A 10,235-nucleotide genomic window follows, 5' to 3' on the forward strand; every position below is an offset into this window, starting at 1 on the left:
GCAAAAGTTTTAAATTCTGATGAGGTCCAATTTGTCAATTTTTCCTCTTCTGGTTTTGCTTTTTATTTTTTATTTTACTTTTATTTAATTTCTTTAGAGATGAGGTCCCACTATGTTGCCCAGGCTGGAGTGCAGTGGCTGTTCACAGCTGCAATCATCGAGCACTGCAGCCTCGAACTCCTGAGCTCAAGTAATCCTCCTGCTTCAGCATTCTGAGTAGCTGGGACTACAGGTGTGCATCACTGTGCCTGGCTCTGGGTTGTGCTTTCGGTATCAAGTCTAAGAACTCTTTGCCTGGTATAAGTCCTGAAGATTTTCTGTGTGTTTTCTAGAAGTTTTATAGTTTTATATTTATGTTTAAGTGCATGATTTGTTTTGAGTTAATTTTTGTTTAAGGTGTGTGAGGTTTACATAGAGTTTTATTTATTTATTTATTTTGCATATGGATATGTAATTGCTCTAGCACCATTTATTGAAAAAGTTCTCCTTCACCATTGAACTGCTTTTGCTACTTTGTCAAAAACTAATTGGCCATATATGTGGGCATGTTTCTGGGTTCTCTATTCTGCTCTATTGATCTATGTGTCTATCCTTCTACCAGTACCACATTGTCTTGATTACTGTAACTATATAGTCAACCTTAATATCAGCCAGTGATTCCTCTCACTTTAATCTTTTTCAAAAATTGAGTAAGGCCTTTCACTTTCCATATTAGTTTTGGAATAAGCTTGTCTATGTCTACAAAGAAACTTGCTTTCTTTCTTTCTCAAAACTTGAGACTTTGATAGGAATTTTGTTAAACTCAGAGCCTTAGGGAATCAACTTAGGGGAAAGTGACATCTTTGCTATGTTTGATCTTTTGATTCATGAACATAGTATGCCTCTCCAAGGATTTAGGTTGCCTTTGATTTCTTTCATTACCATTTTATAATTTTCATCATGTAGATTCTTTATAAGTTTTGTTAGATTTATACTTAAGTATTTCATTTTTATTCTTTTTCATTTCTTTTCTTCTTCTTCTTCTTTTTTTTTTTTTTGAGACGAGTTTCACTCTTTCACCCAAGCTGGAGTGCAATGGCACAATCTCACCTCACTGCAACCTCTGCCTCCTGGGTTCAAGTGATTCTCCTACCTCAGCCTCCCCAGTAGCTGGGATTACAGGCACCTGCCATCATGCCCAGCTAATTTTTGTATTTTTGTAGAGATGGGGTTTCACCACATTAGCCAGGCTTGTCTTGAACTCCTGACCTCAGGTTATCTACCCACCTCAGCCTCCCAAAGTGCTGAGATTACAGGCGTGAGCCACTGTGCCCAGTCAAGTATTTCATTTTCTTTGGAGCAGTTTGTTAGGAATGCCTTCTTGAGAAAGGATATTCAAACTGAGGCAAGTGCTTGCTTGGTGCGTGTAAGGATACACAGCAAAAACTCTACCCATTAATCAGTAAAAAGGACAACATGTTCAAGGTGGTGTGAGCTAGAAAAAGAGTGGCAGCAGATGAGATCCAGGCGGTTGCCAGGGGTTAGCGGGACCTTGGTGAAGTCCTGATGAGAAATTGAAATTTTACTCTAAGTGTGATGGAATGCCATCAGAGTGTTGAACACAAGAATGATATAATCAGACATATTTTAGAAGGATGACCCTGGCACTTGAATGCAGAATAGGTTGTAGGAGGATAAGGGGAAACAGGAAAGCTATTAGCTCTAGGAGTGGCCCAGAGGACAAGTGACAGTAGCTCAGATGAGGGTGGCAGTGTGAAGGGGACAAGGAGTAGTTGGAGTCTAGATACATTTTGAAGGTGTAGCTGTCAGGATTGGCTGATGACTCGGTGTGAGTTGTTAGAGAAAGAGAAGAGGCATGTCTGGCTCCAAGGATCTTGGCCCGTGCAGCTGGGTGAACAGTGGTGCCATTTACTAAGAAGAGAACTACATTCTTCAATATAAAAACAGAACTGTCAGCCAGCACAGTGACCTTGCTCCTATAGACCTAGCGATTTGGAAGGTTGAGGTGGTGAGGGGTTATCATTTGAGCCAAAGAGTTTGAGGCCAGCCTGGGCAATATATGACCCCACTTAAAACAAAAAACAAAAAACAAAAAACAAAAAAAACAAAAAACTGTCACTACCCAGAAAAGACCTGAAACCTAATATCTCAGTGTGCAGTCACACACTGGCATAGGATAAGATTACCTTTCCCAAACCAGCCACATTTCTACAATGTTGGCAACTAGTTGGAATTCCAGAAACCACTGAGATGGTACCATAAGATGGATGTTGGAGATGAAAGAAAAGGTAAGGGAAACCAGTAGTTCTCAAGCACGTAAGAACCAAGCTTTTTCATGTTACTTCATACTAATCTTCATTAGACTCCTTATAGCTAAGTAAAAATACACTTGTTTTTCGCTTTTTTTCTTTCTTTTTTTGTATTTTTTTTTTTTTGTATTTTTCTTTTTTTGCAAATTTTTGTATTTTTAGTAGAGACGGGGTTTGACCACGTTGGCCAGGCTGGTCTCAAACTTCTGACCTCAGGTGATCCACCCGCCTTGGCCTCCCAAAGTGCTGGGATTACAGGCATGAGCCACTGTGCCCGGCTTCCGTATTTATTATTGTAACTATTTGTAAATTTACAATTCACTGGCATTAAATATATTCACAATGTTGCATAACCATCACCATCTATAACCAAAAGTCTTTCATCATCCTCAACAAAAACTCTGTACCTGTTAAACAATAAACTCCCTTTTACCACTTTCCCCAGCCCTTGGAAACTTCTATTATTTTCTATTTCTATGAATTTGCCTGTTCTGGGCACCTGAAATCAGTGAAATCACACAATATTTTTTCTTTTGTGTCTGGCTTATTTCACTAAACATATTGTTTTCAAGGTGCATCCATGTTATCCATATATCAAAATTTCATTCTTTTTATGGCTTAGTAATATTCTATTATTATGGATATACCACATTTTGTTTATCCATTCATCCACTGATAGACACTTGGGCTACTCCCACCTTTTAGCTATTGTAATACTGCTGTGAACATTGATGTACAAATATCTCTTCAAGTCTCTGCTTTCAATTCTTTCAGATTACATATACCTAGGGGTGGAATTGCTGGATAACATGTTAGTTCTATGTTTAGCCTTTTGATAAACCACCAAACTGTCCTCCACAGCAGATGCACCATTTTACATTCCCACCAGTAATGCATGAGGGTTTCAGTTTATCCACATCTTCACCAAGACTTGGTATTTTCTCTGCTTCTTTAAATGTGTGTGGTTTTTTTGTTTTTTTGTTTTTTTGGGTTTTTTTTTTTTTTGAGACAGAGTTTGGCTCTGTCACCCAGGCTGGAGTGCAGTGGTGCGATCTTGGCTCACTGCAACCTCCGCCTCCTGGGTTCAAGTGATTCTTCTGCCTCAGCCTCCCGAGTAGTTGGAATTACAGGCGCCCGCAACCACACCCAGCTAATTTTTTGTATTTTTAGTAAAGACGGTGTTTCACCGTGTTAGCCAGGATGGTCTCGATCTCCTGACCTCGTGATCCACCCGCCTCGGCCTCCCAAATGCTGGGATCACAGGCGTGAGCCATGACGCCCAGCCTGCTTGTTTTAATAATAATCATCCTGGCTGGGCGTGGAGACTCACGCCTGTAATCTCAACACTTTTGAAGACCAAGGTGGGCGGATCACTTGAGGTCAGGAGTTCAAGAGCAGCCTGGCCAACATAGTGAAACCCCACCTCTACTAAAAAAAAAAAAAAAAGCGAAAATTAGCCAGGCATGGTGGCACGCACCTGGAATCCCAGCTACTCAGGAGGCTGAGGTAAGAGAATTGCTTGAACCTGGGAGGCAGAGGGTGCAGTGAGCCAAGATCACGCCACTGCACTCCAACCTGGGGGCAGAGCGAGACTCTGTTTCAAAAAAAAAAAAAAAAAATTTATAATCATTCTAATAAATGTGAAGTGGTATCTCACTGTGGTTTTGATTCGCATTTTCCTTATGGCCAATGATGTTGAGCATTTTTTCATGTGTTTATTAACTATTTGTGTATCTTCTTTGGAAAGATATCTACTCAAGTCTTTGCTCCCTTTTTAGTTGGGTTATTTCTCTTTTTATTGTTACTGAGTTTAAGGACTTCTTTATATATTCTGGATATGATGCCTTATCAGACATATGTTTCATAAATATTTTCTCCCATTCTAAAGGTTGTCTTTTTGCCTTCTTGACAGTATCCTTTGATGCACAAAAGTTCTTAATTTTGGTGAAGTCCGATTTATCTAGTTTTTCTTTTATATAGTCTCTTTTTTTTTTTTTTTTTGAGATGGAGTCTCTGTTGCCCAAGCTGAAGTGCAGTGGCGCAATCTCAGCTCACTGTAACCTCTGCCTCCTCGGTTCAAGTAATTCTTCTGCCTCAGTCTCCCAAGTAGCTGGAACTACAGGTGTGTGTCACCATGCCTGGCTAATTTTTATATTTCTAGTAGACACAGGATTTCACCATGTTGGCCAGGCTGCTATCGATCTCCTGACCTCAAGTGATCCACCCGCCCTGGCCTCCCAAAGTGCTGGGATTACAAGTGTGAGCCACTGCGCCCAGCTGCTCAATTTAACTAATTTTTTCTTTTATTGCCTGTGCTTTTGGTATCATATCCATAAAATCATTGTCGAATTCAATGTCGTGCAGATTTTCCCCAATGCTTTCTTTTAGGAGTTGCATAATTTCATTTTTAAATTTAGGCCTTTGATTAATTTTGAGTTAATTTTTGAATATCATGTAAGGTAAGGGTCCAACTTCATTCTTTTGCATGTGTATATGCAGTTTCCCCAGTTCTACTTGTTGAAAAGACTGTCTTTTTTTCATTGGTCTTGGCACCCTTGTGGAAAGTCAATTGGCCACATATGTGAGGGTTTACTTCTAGGCTCTCTATTCTCTTCTATTGACTTGTATTTCTGCCCGTATGCAAGTGGTATAGGTGGCATAGTGTTGTTCTGTTTTGTTTTGAGACAGAGTCTCACTCTGTTGCCCAGGCTGGAGTGCAGTGGGGCAATCTCAGCTCACTGCAACCTCTGCCTCCCAAGTTCAAGCGATTCTCCTGACTCAACCTCTTGAGTAGCTAGGATTACAGACATGCAGCACAATGCCTGGCTTTTTTTTTTTTTTTTTTTTTTTTTTTGAGACAGAGTCTCGCTCAGTCGCCCAGGCTGGAGTGCAGTGGCGCGATTTCAGCTCACCGCAAGCTCCACCCCCGGGTTCACACCATTCTCCTGCCTCAGCCTCCTGAGTAGCTGGGACTACAGGCGCCCGCCACCACACCCGGCTAATTTTTTGCATTTTTAGTAGAGACGGGGTTTCACCGTGTTAGCCAGGATGGTCTCAATCTCCTGACCTCGTGATCCACCCGCCTCGGCCTCCCAAAGTGCTGGGATTACAGGCGTGAGCCACCGCGCCCGGCTTTTTTTGTATTTTTTAGTGAGACAAGTTGTCCATGTTGGCCAGGCTGGTCTCCAACTCCTGACCTCAAGTGATCCACCCGCCTCAGTCTCCAAAAGTGCTGGGATTACAGGCGTGAGCTACTGCATCTGGCCATGGTGTTTTAATTACTGTAGCTTCACAGTATATTTTGAAGTTGGGAAAAAGTGTGAGTCCTTTTTTGAAGATTGTTTTGGCTATTCAGAGCTCCTTGCAATTTCATATAAACTTGAGGACTGGCTTTTCCATTTCTGAAAAAGAGGCTATTGGAATTTTGATAGGGATTGTGCTAAATCTGTAGATCAATTTGAATTATATTGACTAACACTATTAAATCTTCCTATCCTTGAATACAAAATGTCCTTTCACTTATTTAGGACTTCTTTAATTTCTTTAAGCAACATGTTGTACTTTCCAGTATCTGAGTCTTTTACCTCCTTGGTTAGATTTATTCACAAGTATTTAATTCTTTTTTTTTTTTCCTCCCGAGATAGACTCTTGCTCTGTCGCCCAGGCTGGAGTGTAGTGTCACAATCTTGGCTCACTGCAACATCTGGCTCCTGGGTTCAAGCAATTCTCCTGCCTCAGCCTCCCAAGTAGCTGGGATTACAGGCACCCGCCACCATGCCCAGCTAATTTTTATATTTTTAGTAGAGACAGGGTTTCACCATGTTGGCTAGGCTGGTCTCAAACTCCTGACCTTGTGATCCACCCATCTTGGCCTCCCAAAGTGCTGGGATTACAGGCGTGAGCCACCGTGCCTGGCCGTATTTAATTGTTTTAGATGTTATTGTAAATGGTATTACTGTTTTAATTTCCGTTTCAGGTTGATCATCACTAGTATATAGAAACACAACTGATAATTTTCTCATTTTGGGGAAGGAAGAAATTGAGGCTCAGAATAAGTTGCTCAATGGTGCATGGCTAGTAAGGCCCAACTCAGGGCTCTAATTCTGAATCTATTGTGCTGTCTCTCTGAAGAGGTTGCTTACTGGGCCCCTTTACCATTTTGCCCTTTCCCTTTGACTCAATGCTCTTAGTTGCAAAATAGGGAGCACTGGGAAAAGAAAGAACTGGAGCATAGCTGGGTGTGGTGGTTCACACCTGTAATCCCAGCACTTTGGGAGGCCGAGGTGGGCAGATCACCTGAGGTCGGGAGTTGGAGAGGAGCCTGGCCAACATGGTGAAACCCCGTCTCTACTGAAAATACAAAGATTAGCTGGGCATGGTGGCAGAAGCCTGTAATCCCAGCTATTCCAGAGGCTGAGGCAGGAGAATTGCTTGAACTCGGGAGGCAGAGGTTGCAGTGAGCTGAGATTGCACCACTGCACTCCAGCCTGGGCAACAGAGCGAGACTCCATCTAAAAAAAAAAAAAACAAACTGGAGCACTGCAACAGTTATGGTCTGAATTTCACCAGTGTAACAACTGAACCATAGGAGGCAGCCACAGTCTCAGGGATACCTATGGATACGTTCACATCAACCCTCTTCGACTGGAGGGCCCACAGGCAAATAACAGTCAACATTGAATGTATGACCTAAAAATGCCAAAATACTTGATGAGAATGACTCAGAAATCAAGAAGCTACTTGTAACAAATCAAGTACTGAAATGCATCGTCAATACCGGACAGCCTCTCATCCCTGACAAAAGGATTGTGTTACGACATGTAGTTGGGGTTAAGACTCTTGAGGAACTGTGTGGGGTGTGGCTCAGGCTTGGGAGAGAAGCACTTTGCAGCCTGCCACCAGGCTGGAGACCTGAGTGTGCCAAGTCACGCTGAGGAGTCTAACAGACACTGGCAGTCTTGCTATGTCTACAGGAGGGGATGCATGGACTTTCTCCAGGAACCTGAATACCATTCACGAACCACTGGGAAATTCCCTCTCCCCAGTACCCACTGAACACTTTCCTTCTCTCAAATGACAGGATTCCTGAATCTCTTTCTACTTCCTTCTGTATCTAAGAGATAGCACATCACTGCAGCTGTCACTAATGGGAACCTGGCCTGGTAGCTGTGGACAGTACTAGAAGCATTTTCACAGTCTGCCTTCCTGCTACCCTTTGCTAGGCCAGCAGGATTCCCACAAAGGAATACTGAAGTCTGGTGAATAGTAGCACATGTGTGCATGAGTGTACACACACACACACACACACACATACACACAGAGAGAGAATTGAGAACTCAGCATATATTCTCCTCCCAAGAAGGGAAGAGCATTCTGGCCGGAAAATAGTGTCTTAGGATAGCCTCAGTTTGCCTCTGCTGTCTCCAGTGTGAAGGTATTATATTCCCACAATGCAAATCTTCCTCATACTTCCCGAGAAACCTTATGCAATAAATGAGACAGCCTATATCCTTGAAGAATTACCTACTGACATTTGGGGTAGAGAAGTAAGGGCCCGCCTGAGCACATGTGTAAGTTCTTCCCTAATACATGAAATATTAAGAAAATCCCACAAGGCTTCAAGACTGCCACAATAGGGCCAGGTGCGGTGGCTCACGCCTGTAATCCCAGCACTTTGGGAGGCCGAGGCAGGCAGATCACGAGGTCAGGAGATCGAGACCATCCTGGCTAACACGGTGAAACCCCGTCTCTACTAAAAAGACAAAAAAAAGAACTAGCCGGGCGTGGTGGCGGGCACCTGTAGTCCCAGCTACTCTGGAGGCTGAGGCAGGAGAATGGTGTGAACCCGGGAGGTGGAGCTTGCAGTAAGCCAAGATCGCGCCACTACACTCTAGCCTGGGTGACATAGCGAGACTCCGTCTCAAAAAAAAAAAAAAAAAAAAAAAAAAAATACTGCCACAATAACAACCAGATATTTTACTCTTGCTCACTCAAGAAGGTAAAGAGAAAAGCAAAGACAAACAAAAAGAAAAAAAACCCACACAATCAAATAGAAAATGAGTGCAGATAGTTTACAAAGCAAAGCATCAAGTATGCTATCAGGCTCCAAGGAGGCTTTCTCTATGGCTTGGACTTGGACATGTTATAACAGCCATTTTATTATATCATGGAAAGAAATAACTGAAGTAGGTCATAACATTTCAAATTATTTTTCCAGTAGGAATATTATGCCCTGATGACATGGTCTATTTTCACTTCTTCCATAAATCACCAGTGACTTCCCTTAAAATGGTCCCTTGTCTCCAATCTCTTGCACTTCATGCCATCCTCATTTTGCCTTATGTATTAGTCTGTTCTCACATTGCTGTAAAGAAATTCCTGAGACTGGTCAGGCGCAGTGGCTCACACCTGTAATCACAGCACTTTGGAAGGCTGAGGTGGGTGGATCACTTGAGGTCAGGAATTTGAGATCAGCTGGGGCAACATGGTGAAACCTCGTCTCTACTAAAAATACAAAAATTAGCCTGGCGTGGTGTCGTGTGCCTGTAATCCCAGCTACTCAGGAGGCTGAGGCAGGAGAATCATTTGAACCTGGGAGGTGGAGGTTGTGGTGAGCCGAGATCACACCACTGTGCTCCAGCCTGAGTGACAGAGAGTGACTCTGTCTGAAAAAAAAAAAAAGAAATACCTGAGACTGGGTAATTTGTAAAGAAAAGAAATTTAATTGGGTCACAGTTCAGCAGGCTATACAGGAATCATAGCGGCTTCTGCTTCTGGAGAGCCTCAGGAAACTTCTAATCATGGTGGAAGGCAAAGGGGGAGCGAAACATCTTTCATGGCAGGAGCAGGAGGAAGAAGGGGGGAGGTGCCATACCCTTTAAACAATCCTTGTGAGAACTCACTCACTATGGTGAGAACAGCACCAGGAGGATGGTGCTAAACCATTCATGAGAAACTGCCTCCATGATCCAGTCACCTCCCACCAGGCCTCACCTCCAACATTGAGGATTACAGTTCAACATGAGAGTTGGTGGGGATGCAGATCCAAACCATATCACCTTATTAACAATTAAAGATTAGCATTATTCCCCTAGTCAAAACTTTGTGGTTTCCTTACTATCAAGAGAATTGACCCTTAATTCTGTGTGTTATTTGAGCCTTCTTACCAATCAGTTTCCCTACTTATCTATGTCCGGATTGTTTTTTTTTTTGTTGTTTTTGTTTTTGTTTTTGTTTTTGTTTTTTTGAGATGGAGTTTCACTCTTGTTGCCCAGGCTGGAGTGCAATGGCGAGATCTCAGCTCATCACAACCTCCACCTCCCAGGTTCAAGCGATTCTCCTGCCTCAGCCTCCTGAGTAGCTGGGACTACAGGCGCCCGCCACAATGTCTGGATAATTTTTGTATTTTTAGTAGAGACGGGGTTTCACCATATTGGCCAGGCTGGTCTTGAACTCCTAACCTCAGATGATCCACCCACCTTGGCCTCCCAAAGTGCTGGGATTACAGGCATGAGCCACAGTGCCCAGCCTCTATGTCTTGATTCTAACATCTCCTACTCACACTTTAGTCCTGGATTCAAAACCCACCTCCTCTACTTCTATCTACGCTGACCTCTCTCCCCTATTACTATAGCATACTCATGGTATATCTCATTTTGGTAGCTTATTTATCAAGTGATTAATGTGTATGCTCAAGTGAACTAGATGTTTTGTGAACACAGAGGATGAGATAGGATCCCTTGCCTGGAGGAGGAAACGTTGCTGTTTTGTCATGCTATGTTTCCTGAGAGCAAGCCATGTATCCACAGGAAAATGGAAGTCTTCAGGTTCTTCCAGGATGTCTCTGTGCTGTGAACATGCTGGAATTTCAGAAAGACTCGCTAAATTGAATTAAATTCTCTCTCTCTCTCTCTCTCTCTCACTTTC

This window comes from Chlorocebus sabaeus, chromosome 21, assembly GCF_047675955.1.
Source record: "Chlorocebus sabaeus isolate Y175 chromosome 21, mChlSab1.0.hap1, whole genome shotgun sequence".
NCBI lineage: Eukaryota > Metazoa > Chordata > Mammalia > Primates > Cercopithecidae > Chlorocebus > Chlorocebus sabaeus.